Genomic DNA, 15,669 nt, shown 5'->3' with positions numbered 1-15,669 from the left:
AGTGTTCACAAATAGTAAAACCAAATAGATGTGAACAGTAAGATAAAAAACAGCCTGCAATGGGTCAGAGCATGATACATACAATAGAACAGTGTTTTTCAACCAGTGTGCCATGGCACACTAGTGTGCCGTGAGAGATCCTCAAGTGTGCCACGGCAGACTGACAACAGTGTGACAGGGAATATATCTATAAGCAAAAAACAAAGATATGGGGGGCGGAGCCAGCATTCCACCTGAGCAGACGTATAGTACTGGAGCTCCAGCTAATAATATATATTATAATTGAATTCTAATGCTTTACCTACATCAAAGGTGATGTACATACTTTAAATGAGCCCTGCAATAGCTGAGGAACTAACTGGCAATTTGTGAGAGGATTTAAAGCATCGTAGAGGAGCGACAGATTGAGGCCTAGCCAAGCTCGGGGCCTTCCTGGAAGAAACGTATCCTATATCTTACATAGTAAGACGGCAGTAAGAGAGGCCGGAGCTGGCTTTGCGCAGCAGTGCCTGCTGGAGTGTGGGGCCTCTGGGAACATGGAGGGACTGTTTGCGACACTGCAAAACTGGCTTGAGGATTTTGATGGCAGGATGTGCCGAAGATTCGACCGCCTCCTATCTACCATGGCGGATACCCATGCAGAAGTTGCTACTAAAGACCCAGAGGTAACACCACATGCAACTTTGTGCGCACAGTACAGAGATTCTCAGGAGGATAACGTTCAGCCCCCGGCTATCTCGGCGCACATCGCAGAATTGGTAGCTTGTGGATTCCCTGTGGCCCGGTGCAGGTTGGATCTCTTGGCCCAGGTGCCCCAAGGGGAGTGCGGGAGCTCCTACTATTGTGCCGCTATACTTCAGGAAAGTGCATATAGGAGTCAATCCGACCTTTGCATGAATAACTGTCTGGGGCTATATCTGGTGGACGTATCATGCTGGAGAACTTTGGATCTCTCTGTGGATCCGGTGGGTCAACTTTGTGTAAAGACCGGTGTGGGCTGAGTGTTCCTACTGAAGCTGTTGTTTTTGCAGCAACCGCCATGCTCAGCAGGTTGCCTTTGCCCTGTACTTATAATCCTCCATGACGACCGTTAGGTCTGAATTTACAGACTCAACCTTATGAACATTTTGTTTTATGGCCCCAGCAATATTAATATCTGTCAGTTAGGTGGAGATGTGATATCCTCTATCCTCTTTGATTATTTGGCTACCTTGGGATTTAAATATGTAATTGTTATGTTTCTTGCACTCGCAAAATTACCATTGTCTGCTCCTTGATTTTCCCTAATCTTATTTCTATTTATAGATTGTGAACAGTCTATTCCCCTCACATCATTGCAACCCCCTCCTGATAATATGTGTTGTTGGGAAAGAGAGTGATTACTTTCAGATATTACTTGGGCAGCATGGTCTCCTCAAAGAATAGGACTTCATTACTTGTCTTGAATCCACCCCCCTCCCTCCCCCTCTCTCTCCCTCTCCCCCTCTCCCCCTCCCCCTCTCCCCCCTCCCCCTCCCTCTCCTTTCTCCCTCCTCCCCCCCTCTCCTTCCTTCCCCCTTTCTCCCCCCCTTTCCCCTCTCTCCCCCTCTCCCCCCTTCCTTCCCTCTCCCTCCCCTCTCCACCTTTCCCCCTTTCCCCCCTTCTCCTCCCCCTCTCCCCCTTCCCCTCCTGCTCTTCCCCTTTCCTCCTCTCCTCCCCCCATCCCCCTCCCCTCCCTCCCCTCCCCCCCTTTTCCGCCCTCCCCCCTCTTCCCTTTTCCCTCTCCCCTTTTCCCCCTCACCCCTGTTTCCCCCCCTCTCCCAATTGTGTAGTAAAGGGATAAATAATTTATCCTCTATGCTCCTATCTGGCAGAGTTATGCAGTCTCTGCCCTGTTCGTAGAGCCTATGTTAGAGAATGTACCCATATGAGTGTAAAAATGGCTCTCCGAATACTACTAATGTAACGATTTATTATGATTGTCATTCTATGTTTAATATCTACAGACTGTATATCATTATTAGTTTATTATATCTGTAACCTCACTTATCTATCTAATGTATCTCTTAGAATTATTGGTATGTTGTTTAAGGCTCAGAGACTCTGGGACGCCCAATATATGTGTTCCCCACTTATTTCGTAGGGCGAATTAGCTGACATAATACAGCCAGGCATGCTAAGATTACTAGTTTTTAACTAAAATTATTTAGTAACATTTTTGCTAGCTGCCCACCACGGTGGTATAAGTACCTAATCACTTCCAGGTGATTACAGAGTTTGTAGCCCAGTCAGCTTCCTACTTTTTACAAAATTATAATCCTTTTTGAGACTGCAACTTCTAGCTTGTTTCTTTTTTTAATATCAATGTTCTTATTCTATTCGTATTCTTGTGAGCAACTACACTTCTTTATATCTTAGTATTTAAGCTTATATGAGATACAGTCCCTGCAGTTCGTTTCTCTGACACAGTGTTAGATATTGGAATATTTAATGTTATTATGCTTGATTCTATCATCTCCTTCAATATTATTCTCAGTCTATCGGACCTTTCTAGGGTCCTAGTTGTCATAAGAAGGAGTCTATTAGCGTAGGCCTAGATTGGGCCTGTGCTTTCTAAAAGCCCTCTGAGTAGTACCCTTAATTCATAGAGGTCCACAAGTGGCTTCAGCTAGCTTTGAGGGAAAAGAGGGCGATTTTGAGTTTGTTCTCCAACTTTTATCCATTTGATGTATATTTCAACTTGAGAATACTATGTGAATTTTGATAAGAGGCTTATTTCTAAATATGTTCTTTAACATTTGTATATGTCCACAATACTTGTCTTATTATATGCTGTGTAACACGTCCTTGTTGGGGCAAACTGTTTTTGTGTATTTGTAAGTGTAAATTCCCTCAATAAAAAAAATATTTAACAAAAAAAAAACAAAAAACAAAGATATTTAGAGGCAACATAGAACAAAAAAAGATACTTTAATATTCGTTAACCAATATAAAATATATATTTACAGATAATGGTTAGCACAGATCCCATTGCAGCAAAGTTTAACTCACTGAATCCAGCCATATCCTTTAACAAAGAAGTGTGGTAATTTCATCCATAAAGTGTTCACAAATAGTAAAACCAAATAGATGTGAACAGTAAGATAAAAAACAGCCTGCAATGGGTCAGAGCATGATACATACAATAGAACAGTGTTTTTCAACCAGTGTGCCGTGGCACACTAGTGTGCCGTGAGAGATCCTCAAGTGTGCCACGGCAGACTGACAACAGTGTGACATATTTTTTAAACTTTGCTTGTTTTTTTACTCTCAGTGCAGGGGTAGTTTGTAGGAGGTATGGCATAACAGCACAATACATACAGTATGTGTGTGTTTGTGTGTATGTGTATATATATATGCTGTATTAGGCTACAATGTGTGATTTTTTTAAAATTTTGGGATGGTGGTGTGCCACAGGATTTTTTAATGTAAAAAAGTGTGCCACGGCAAAAAAAAGGTTAAAAATCACTGCAATAGAAGACTACATTTAACATCAACCAGAAGTGGGCTTTGTGTAATGAAAGGGCTAAACCTGTGGTGAATACAACACTGAAGCATTTCTATAGATATCAAATGCTCAGAGCTGTAAACTGAGGCAGACTGCCATAATCAGATTTGCTTCCTCTGTTGTGTGATTCCTAAAAACACAAGATATGAGAAAAAAAGTATAGGCAGTGACATCTGACTAGGCACTAGCTGTGGGGCAGATACTTTTTTGCTACAGACTGCAATATGTCAAGAAACACTATAGGCTAGATTACAATTGGCGCACTAATTAACATTGTCTCTCGCACTCAAACACCACCAGAAGTAAACGTGCAGGTTAGTGCGCGTATTACAAGTTGAAAGTGAAATGTATGTGCGTGAGCAAAAGCTGACATGCGCTAACTTCTTTTTATTTTAAAATTTAAATATTAACCACTAATCTGCTCCCCACCCACATTGTAACTATTAAATAAAACCTATTAACCCCTAATCTGCTGCCCACCCACATCACCAACACTAATTAAATATATTAACCCCTAAACCGCCGCTCCCCGACATCGCCACCACTATAAAGTTATTAACCCCTAAACCTCCAGCCTCCCACATTCCGCCACTAAATAAACCTATTAACCCCTAAACCGCCGGCCCCCCACATCGCAAAACAGTAAATTAAACTATTAACCCCGAAACCTAACACCCACCTAACTTTAAATTAAAATGATAATATAACTATCTTTAAATAAATAAAAACTTACTTGTGAAATAAATATAAACCTAACATTAAACTATAAATTAACCTAACATAACTAATCTAATAAAATTTAAAAAAAACTACCAATTTAAAAAATCTAAATTACAAATTTAAAAAATCCTAACACTAAGAAAATAATTTAAAAAGCTAAATTACGAAAAATAACAAACAAAGTTTTCAAAAATAAAAACAATTACACCTAATCTAATAGTCCTATAAAAATAAAAAAGCCCCCCTAAAATAAAAACACCCCCTAGCCTACAATAAACTACCAATAGCCCTTAAAAGGGCCTTTTTATTTGGGGGGGGGGGGTTGGTTGTGTGGTGGATTTTAGTGTAGGCCCTTTTAAGTAATATTGGTAGTTTATTGTAGGCTAGGGGGTGTTTTTATTTGGGGGGGGCTTTTTATTTTTAAAGGGCTATTAGATTAGGTGTATCTGTTTATTTTTGATAATTTAGTTTTTTGTAATCTTAGTGTTTTTTTATTTTTCGTGATTTTAGTGTGAATTATTTTTGGTAAACTTAGATTTAATTTTTCGTATTTTTTTTTTTGTTGTAATTTAGATTTTTATTTTTTTTCCTTAGTGATATTTTTTTAAATATGTAATTTAGGATTTTTAATTGGTAGCATTTTTTATTTTATTAAATTAGTTATGTTAGGTTAATTTATAGTTTAATGTTAGGTTTATATTTATTTCGCAGGTAAGTTTTTATTTATTTAAATAGAGTTAAATTGTAATTTTAATTTAAAGTTAGGAGGGTGATAGGTTTAGGGATAAATAGTTTAATTTAGTGTTTTGCGATGTGGGGGGCCGGCGGTTTAAGGGTTATTAGGTTTATTTAGTGGCAGAGATGTGGGAGGCCAGAGGTTTAGGCGTTAACTTTATGATAGTGGCGGTGATGTCCGGAGCGGCGGAATAGGGGTTAATAACTTTTATTAGTGTCGGCCATGTCTGGAGTGGCAGATATGGGGTTAATAACTTTATTTAGGTGTAGGCGATGTCGGGACAGCGGATTAGGGGTGTTTAGACTTGGGGTTTATGTTAGGGTGTTAGGTTTAAATGTAACTTTCTTTTCCCCATAGACATCAATGGGGTTGCGTAACGGCGATCGCATTCCCCACTTCAGGTGTTATTTTTTTTTCTAACACTCTCTCCCTATTGATGTCTATGGGGAAAGCGTGCACGAGCACATCAAAGCAGCCTTGGATTTTGTGCCGTATGAAGCTTAACGCCACCATATCGCACGCACAAGGAGGCTTTTCAGTAACTCGTAATGACAGCTCTATGGTGGGTGACATAACACAACTTTTGTTGCATTCGTTTCACACCCTGTTTAGGGCAAAACACGTAATCTAGGTGTTTATTAAATATTAATACTGATTAAAAAAAATTTTTTGGGGGGGTTTTCAAAAAGTTACATATCCTATATATATCACAAATATTTCTAATAAAAATATGTTTGATGACATACTACCAAAATTGTAGCACTATCACATATTCATTTATTTTTCATATGCTAATAAAGAACCTGGCTTCCATGTATTTCTGTGAAAGTTTTTTTATTTTTTATTTTATTTGACAAAATTTGTATATTTTTTTCTGGTTACAAAGAGTCTCAACTAACTCGTCATCAAACATTTACCTATAAATGATCTGCTCTATGTTAACTCAAGTATTGTTCACAAAATCAGCTGCTTGTCGATTAAATTAGTTTGTTAAGAAAATAAAATAATAATTATGTTGGTTGTCTACCGGCCAATAATCTGGCGCTCCAGAACAAAACATCAAAAACAGCTGTCGTTACTTTCCCATCCATGACTAGGCTAGGATGAACCAGATCTAAGTCTGGAAGATTTCAGGGATATATAAAGGAAATTTTTAAACAGAAGTTCTAGTGTCAAACAAAATAAACATAATTTGACAGTTAGGCCATAGGCCATTATTAAATCCAGAGGAATGTTCCATTTATAAATAGAAATTTCCTGTAACTTATTTCTTTGTGGTTACTTATTTCTGATTATATTGTATCCTGTAATATAGATTTAAAATTACCACTTAGATTTTAACCCCTTCACTGCTGAGTCATTTCACTTCCATGAGCTGAAGCAGTTTTAGTTTTCTTGACTCATTTTAGTGTTTATTCTGTGTAGTAAATTAATTTTATTTATAAAATAAAAATATATGGGAAAAGCCACTGTAAAAAAAAATGTGTATTTGTAAAAAAAACACAGTATAGGAGTAATTCCGCCCCCAAATTTTTTTTATAGCTCCCCAATTAGCATTAGTTCATCTTCCCAAACACCACATTTTGTCATTCTATACCTGTGTTTTTCAATTAAAATTACGAATTGAAAAGACAAAGATAAAGTACATTTTTCTCACTTTGCACCATCTTGCAATTTAAACAGAAAAAGAATAGGCATACAATATCTTACAACAAAAAATCCTAAATACATTTTAAAACTACACAACATTCTAATTTAACAGAAGAGTAACAATGTATTTTGACACTGTATTCATACTCCAATCCATATAAAAACAAATTCAGGGCTAAATTACGAGTGGAGCTCTAATTATTTCTCCTGTGTGTGCACTAATTGTACTCAAATTCAGATTTTTGTGTGCATTGGTTAACAGTGCACATTACAAGTAAAAAGTTTTCGCTTGCGCACTAACCAACACAAAAAGCCAAAGTTACAATAACGTGACCGCGTTAACGTATTCTCTCATAGGGGCCCATTTAACAAGCTCCATAGGAAGCTTGTGGGCCCGTGTTTCTGGCGAGCCTTCAGACTCGCCAGAAACACCAGTTATGAAGCAGCGGTCTAAAGACCGCTGCTCCATAACCCTGTCCGCCTGCTCTGAGCAGGCGGACAGACATCGCAGCAATTCAACCCGATCGAGTACGATCGGGTTGATTGACAGCTCCGAGTAAGCAGGGGGCAGCATTGCACCAGCAGCTCTTGTGAGCTGCTGGTGTAATGCTGAATACGGAGAGCGTATTGCTCTCCGCATTCAGCAAGGTCTGGCGGACCTGATCCGCACTGTCGGATCAGGTCCGCCAGACCTTGTTAAATATAGGCCATAGACTTCAATGGAGCGCGAAATGTGGAAAAAACTAACACCCAACAAGTCGCGCAAACCTGATTGCATTTTCTCAAGTGTGCTAACCCAGCATGAAATATGAATATGTAAAATTCCAATGTTCTTCACATAGCAGAATATGTTCTAGTTATTCTTAAATACATATTTCTATATACTGTATATATAATGTTATTTTTGGTAAAATATATATCTTTATCTATCTATCTATCTCTCTCTATGTATATATATATATATATATATGTATAGATATATGCAAATATATATATATATAAATAGGATAGCTATTTTAAAACACTTAGAACATATCCCCCTATGTGAAATATTTAAAGTAAATACACAGTGTTATGAATAATGCATAACAATTTTAAATGTTTTCAGCTACTTGACTGCAAAGGGCTCCGGTGCACTTGTATATATGTCTATATATGTAAATGTATGTATTTATGTGTTTTATATATATATATATATATATATATATATATATATATATATATATAGATAGGTAGATAGATAGATAGATAGATGATAGATAGATAGATAGATAGATAGATAGATAGATTGATATTTAAGAACAAACAAAAAGACAGGTCTTTTCCAAACAAATACAGTGTTTATTGTGAAAAGTGTCGTTTCAGGGACAAAGTATCCCCTTCCTCAGACACAGAATATACAATATGTAACAAATTTATAACAATATTCAAAATTCATAAATACATATGTACACATATATAGATATATATTTATACATACATATACATATTTAGACATGTGTATGTATGTATCTCTATGCTAAAGCCCTTTGCATGCCTCATATCTTTGAGCCCTTATAACTTTTTAATACAATTTTTCCCCAATAATTTTTGTTAGGTGCTGTTAATATAATTATAACTGTACTTTTGATTGTAATTTTGATGTTTTTTGTGCAACTTTTTATTTAAACAGTTAACCAGAGCTCTGAGGTTGCTTTATCCCAACGCCCGTTAAATTCAATAGCATGCAAACTAACTTGTTTACTTTCAACTTGCAATACGCACAAACAGCCGCAATAAACCCAATATCAATATCACATAAAATATTTGCACCGAAAATCAGCTTTCCTATTTTTACACTATTTTTAAATCTCCCATTTATTTTGAAACCTGTATTTGTTTTTATGTTAAGGTAGCTGATAACCTAGTTCCAGGGTGAGTATAGTTAATACATGACGTAGGTGTAGGCGTTGTGCGGGAGTTAGTTTAGCATTTCAGGGGAGGGTAGCTAATACATTATGTAGGTGTAGGTGGTATTAGGAAGTTAGCAGGTTGTTCCAGGGGGAGTATGGCTAGTGTATGACAAAGTCATCGGTTTTCTGAGGGAGTTAACTGGGCGTTTCAGGGGGTGTAACCTGTACTTTGATTTGTTGATTGGGATCAACTAGTGCATAATAAAAAGACAATGCAATAGCATTTATTCAGAATATTAAATGAGCATTTATCTGTACCTTGTGCCATGTGACAGCCATCAGCAAATCACATTGACACACTTTGTGAGGCACCAGCTTCTACTGAGCATGTGCAGGAATGCACAGACCTAGATTTGGAGTTTGGCGTTAGCCGTGAAAACCAGCGTTAGAGGCTCCTAACGCTGGTTTTAGGCTACCGCCGGTATTTGGAGTCACTCAAAATAGGGTCTAACGCTCACTTTTCATCCGCGACTTTTCCATACCGCAGATCCCCTTACGTCAATTGCGTATCCTATCTTTTCAATGGGATCTTTCTAACTCCGGTATTTAGAGTCGTTTCTGAAGTGAGCGTTAGACATCTAACGACAAAACTCCAGCCGCAGGAAAAAAGTCAGTAGTTAAGAGCTTTCTGGGCTAACGCCGGTTTATAAAGCTCTTAACTACTGTACTCTAAAGTACACTAACACCCATAAACTACCTATGTACCCCTAAACCGAGGTCCCCCCACATCGCCGACACTCGAATAATTTTTTTAACCCCTAATCTGCTGACCGCCACCTACGTTATACTTATGTACCCCTAATCTGCTGCCCCTAACACCGCCGACCCCTGTATTATATTTATTAACCCCTAATCTGCCCCCCACAACGTTGCCGCCAGCTACCTACAATAATTAACCCCTAATCTGCCGACCGAAAAGCGCCGCCACCTACATTATAGCTATGTACCCCTAATCTGCTGCCCCTAACACTGCCGACCCCTATATTATATTTATTAACCCCTAATCTGCCCCCCTCAACGTCGCCTCCACCTGCCTACACTTATTAACCCCTAATCTGCCGAGCGGACCGCACCGCTACTATAATAAAGTTATTAACCCCTAATCCGCCTCACTAACCCTATAATAAATAGTATTAACCCCTAATCTGCCCTTCCTAACATCGCCGACACCTAACTTAAATGATTAACCCCTAATCTGCCGACCGGAGCTCACCGCTATTCTAATAAATGTATTAACCCCAAAAGCTAAGTCTAACCCTAACACTAACACCCCCCTAAGTTAAATTTAATTTAAATCTAACGAAATTAATTAACTCTTATTAAATAAATTATTCCTATTTAAAGCTAAATACTTACCTGTAAAATAAACCCTAATATAGCTACAATATAAATTATAATTATATTGTAGCTATTTTAGGATTAATATTTATTTTACAGACAACTTTGTAATTATTTTAACCAGGTACAATAGCTATTAAATAGTTAAGAACTATTTAATAGTTACCTAGTTAAAATAATAACAAAATTACCTGTAAAATAAATGCTAACCTAAGTTACAATTAAACCTAACACTACACTATCATTAAATTAATTAAATAAAATACCTACAATTACCTACAATTGACCTAACACTACACTATCAATAAATTAATTAAATAAAATTCCTACAAATAAATACAATTAAATAAACTAGCTAAAGTACAAAAAATAAAAAAGAACTAAGATACAAAAAATAAAAAAATATTTACAAACATAAGAAAAATATTACAACAATTTTAAACTAATTACACCTACTCTAAGCCCCCTAATAAAATAACAAAGACCCCCAAAATAACAAAATGCCCTACCCTATTCTAAATTACTACATTTCAAAGCTCTTTTACCTTACCAGCCCTGAACAGGGCCCTTTGCGGGGCATGCCCCAAGAAATTCAGCTCTTTTGCCTGTAAAAAAAAACATACAATACCCCCCCCAACATTACAACCCACCACCCACATACCCCTAATCTAACCCAAACCCCCCTTAAATAAACCTAACACTAAGCCCCTGAAGATCTTCCTACCTTGTCTTCACCCTACCAGGTTCACCGATCCGTCCTGAAGAGCTCCTCCGATGTCCTAATCCAAGCCCAAGCGGGGGGCTGAAGAGGTCCATGATCCGGCTGAAGTCTTCATCCAAGCGGGAGCTGAAGAGGTCCATGATCCGGCTGAAGTCTTCATCCAAGCGGGAGCTGAAGAGGTCCATGATCCGGATGAAGTCTTCTATCAACGGCATCTTCAATCTTCTTTCTTCCGGATCCATCTTGCAGACCTCCAACGCGGAACATCCTCTTCTCCCGACGCCTACTAGCCGAATGACGGTTCCTTTAAGGGACGTCATCCAAGATGGCGTCCCTCGAATTCCGATTGGCTGATAGGATTCTATCAGCCAATCGGAATTAAGGTAGGAATATTCTGATTGGCTGATGGAATCAGCCAATCAGAATCAAGATCAATCCGATTGGCTGATCCAATAAGCCAATCAGATTGAGCTCGCATTCTATTGGCTGATCGGAACAGCCAATATGTGGACTCTCAATACCAGAGTTATTTTTATGGTGCGGCCAGAAAAAAGCCGGCGTTAGTTTTTGGGTCGTTACCGACAAAACTCCAAATCTAGGCGACAGTGTTTATGATTTTTATATATATTGTATACACTGTGCATTCTTGCACATGCTTAGTAGGAGCTGTGCCTCACAAAGGACTAGATTACGAGTGGAGCGCTAATTATCGCTCACACGCTAACTAAGCTCGACCAGATTTTTGCACTCGTTGAATACAGCACGTATTATAAGTTGAAAGTAAAAAGTTTTCAAACTAGCGCTAATGCGACGAGCGTAAAAATTCAAAGTTACAATTTTGTGATTGCATTAATGTATTCCCCATAGCGCGAAAAGTGGGGGGAAAAAACACCCTACTCACGAGCAAACCCTATCGCATTTTCTCAAGTGCGCTAACCTGACATGAAATATTATTATTTCACATTCCAATGTTTTTCATATGGCAGAATATGTTCTATTTATACTTAAATACATATTTCTACATATAGCTGATGTTTCTTAAGTAAAAAAAATAAAATAATATATATATACACGGTATATATATATATATATATATATATATATACAGTATATGACTATTTATATAGGTATATACAGTATATATACAGTATAGATATATATATAGGTATAGATATAGATATGTGGACAAAGAGAAAGATTGTGACACCGGCGCAAGTATAGGTAGTGCTAATGTATTACCTGAAGATAAATATTATTATATTGGAATATTATAATTATAATTATAAATGAAGTGTAGTTAGCTCACTATGCAGCCCCAAAATTACTTATTAGAAAAGTGGGATCCCCAAACCCCACAAGACTAATAGAGCCCAAAAAATATAGATCCAAGAGAAGGTAAAATATAGAGGCGCTTAGTGTAAGGAGCTAGTTACAGTTTCTATAATAAGACACATAAAGTACAAAGAGTTACAATAATGCACTGCTAATTGATATTAGGGGAAAAAAACCCAGATACATATAAAGCTATCACAATGTTTGCAGTAGTAATGTTTACAATTATGTTGCTAATATAAAATAATGTTGCTAATATAAAACACCTGCAGCTATCTGTATAATATATAGAGATACTAGTCTAGCAAATAATATTGATATTACTAGAACACCACAGATGACAAAAAAGTTTCGCAGTACATACAGTTAGTACAGGCAATTCACCAAAGAAAAACCACAAGAATGTGCATGCAGTTAGAGTCCATATGTGATACTGTTGTGAAAAAAAGGAGAAAAAAGGTGGAAATCCCAAGGTGGCGGATCACACTGTCCCCTCAAGGGGTTCTACTTACTCTCCTTTACCTCAATCTGTATGAGGTAAGTGTCACGTGAGGTAAGTAGAAAATCCTTCCTTGTAGTGGCAAGTATCCTATGGCTTGTTTTCTGTCTTCCAACGCTTTCACTCACATAAATAAGATGGGAAAAAACAGAAAGGTGGTAATAGTGCAACCCCGTTAATAAGGATATATATGCACAATTCTGTATAGAATAACACTCACACTAGACAACCTCAAATGGATATGAGGTATTTTATTAGCATAATAGGATAAAACCAGGTATTGGCATGAACAGTATTCGTATTTTAAAAACAGTTCAGTGCAAGATAAATATAGCATATAAAAGTCCTAACGCGTTTCGAAGGTCTACACACATACACGACCTTCTTCTTCAGAGGAAAAGTGATTACCGACTGTAAGTAAATCCTTCGGCTTTAAAGCGGAGCTGCGACACGCCCCTATGGACTCCAATTGGATCCTCAGATCACATGGCCTTCAGTAGCAAGATACGGGGTGAAGAAAAGGCTGCCATAGTTGTTACTGGCATTAATGCAAAAGTATTGGCTGTTCAAAAAGTCCGATGGAACAACGCTCTGGGGCTTATAATAAATTGAGAGATACAATAATTTAGAAAGCCGTCCATATAGGCGTTGTTTACATTTATGCAACTGGCAGATTAGAATGCTCTTGATAGACAACCAATAGCACATGTTGCTTATAAAAGTTATATCGGAAGCATACATTGGTACGTAAGATTAATAAATACATAAATTAAATTTCTTATAGTAAATATGGTACAGTAAATCTCAGTATTTCACAATTGCATAACATTCCAATAAATAATTAATAATATTTATATAAAAACATGATGGTCATAGTTAAATATATTAAGAAATTAATATACTACTTAATATGATATAAATATGGTATAAAAATATATATACAAATCAGTTTAAAAAAGGAAAGGAAAAAAGACTGTTTTAAAGGACCTATATTTTTATTATAAATAGGAAACCTCAATACACCTACTAAATGAATAAATATAAGGAAAAATTGTAATGGGAAAATGAATTGGAAAATTAAATGTATAAAGAGAAAAAAACAATTTTTTTTTTTCAGAGATCAATGAGAAATGCATACGAACTAATATTGGTTAAAAAGTTGTTAAAAAACTTTAATAAATACATATATGCACACTAAAATAATCTTTTTAAAAAATATATATATGTACTAAGAGAGAGGGTTTCGTGAACCAAGAAACCAGGATTGCAGGGTCGCAAAAATCCAATGAAAATCCAAATTAGAATTGGAAAGTCGAAATACAGATTAAAAATCCAGATGGAGTGGGAGGCTGGAAGGCCATAATATTTGGGATTAGAAAAAAGGAGGGAGTATATTCTAATTCTTATTCTGGTGAAATTTATATGATTTAAGTTAAGATGCTAAGTTAAAAAGGCCGCCAGATCGATATCCTTATTAAGACCTTTGGGATTCAGGGAACCTAGAGTATAGATCCAGTATGTTTCCCTTTTTCTGAGTTTAGGTTCTCTGTCCCCCCCCCTCTTTTATCCTGTTGTACACACTCGATTATTGTTCCTTTGAGGCAAGATGGTTTTTGATTATGTTTTTCTCTGTAGTGGGCCGACAAACTATGGTTCTTCTCACCATTTTCAATATTCTTGATATGTTCGAGTAGCCTCTTCTTAAAGGGTCTTGTGGTTCTACCCACATATTGAAGGCCACACCCACATTGTAGTAGATATACAACAAAATCCATCCGGCAGTTACAAAGGCTTTCAATTTTGTATTTTTTATTTGTCACCGTGGATATAAACTCCTTAGTTGGTTTATTTGATGAAAAATGGTGTGTACAGGCTATGCAATTTTTTCTATTGCATTTGAAATAGCCAGTCGTCTCTTTGTTCAGCCAATTGGTTTTTAAATGGCTCTTGGACTTCAACTGGCTTGGGGCCAGGATATTCTTCAGATTTTGGTTTTTTCTATAGATTAGTCTTGGCTCCCTCCTTGTAATAGAGTCAAGAAAGGAATCTTTTTTCAGAATATGCCAATGCTTTTTTATTATATTCTTTACTTCCCATGTTCCTTCATTGTATGTTGTCACAAAATTAACATTTCCTGAATATTCCTTTTCTGTTTCGTGTTGTTTTGTTGTTTTAGAGACTTGTTTGCCTGTATTGAGGAGTCGTTTTCTATCCATGGTATTTACTTTTTTCATTGCTTCCGATAGATTATAGGTGTTATATCCTCTTGCTTTGAATCTTTTACTAAGATTCTTAGCCTCTCTATCGTAATCTTGTTTTTTAGAACAGTTTCTTTTCAGCCTTTGGAACTGTCCCATAGGGATATTCTGGATCCATTTCTTGTAGTGGCCGCTTTTAACATGGAGATATCCATTGCTGTCTGTGGCCTTCTTGTAGAGTTTGGAATGGATCTCATTGTTTTCCTGGAAAAGAATGACATCTAAAAAGTCTATCTCATGGGGGTTTGTCTTACTTGTAAATGATAAGTTGAAATCATTGATGTTTAATTTGTTTACAAATTCATCCAAGAGAGTGGAACTACCATCCCATATTAGGATGATATCATCTATATATCTACCCCAAGCTACGATGTTTGGTAGATATACATTGTTTTGCCAGATGACTTCTTCCCAGAGTCCCAGATAAAGATTTGCGTAGCTTGGGGCAAATTTCGTCCCCATTGCTGTTCCGGTGACTTGTAAAAAGTAATCCTTTTCAAAGAGGAAAAAGTTCTTTTCCAAAGTAAATCTAATTGCATCTAGCAAAAAAGATTGTAGGTTTTCATGTAGACTATCGTCTTTTTTTAGCCAAAATTCTACAGATTGAATACCCTTTTCATGTGGGATGTTAGTGTATAATGCACTAACATCCATAGTAGCCCACAAGTATCCTTCTTTCCATTTTAGATTGCTAAATTTCTCCAGTGTATCTGGGGTATCTCTTAAAAAGGATTTTAGTTTAGGTACCAGAGGTTGTAAAAAGAAGTCTATATACTCCGAGAGTTTTGCTGTTAAGGAGCCTATACCCGATACTATTGGTCTACCGGGAGGTTGTTCTAAGCTCTTGTGGACCTTGGGCAGATGATAAAATAACGCTACCACTGGTGTATCGTTTTGAAGGTATTTCTACTCATTTTCATTGAGAATTTTTAAATCT

The sequence above is a fragment of the Bombina bombina genome, chromosome 3 (genome assembly GCF_027579735.1).
Source record: "Bombina bombina isolate aBomBom1 chromosome 3, aBomBom1.pri, whole genome shotgun sequence".
Lineage (NCBI taxonomy): Eukaryota > Metazoa > Chordata > Amphibia > Anura > Bombinatoridae > Bombina > Bombina bombina.
The sequence above is the reverse complement of the archived record's forward strand: the minus strand, read 5'-3'. Positions refer to the sequence as shown.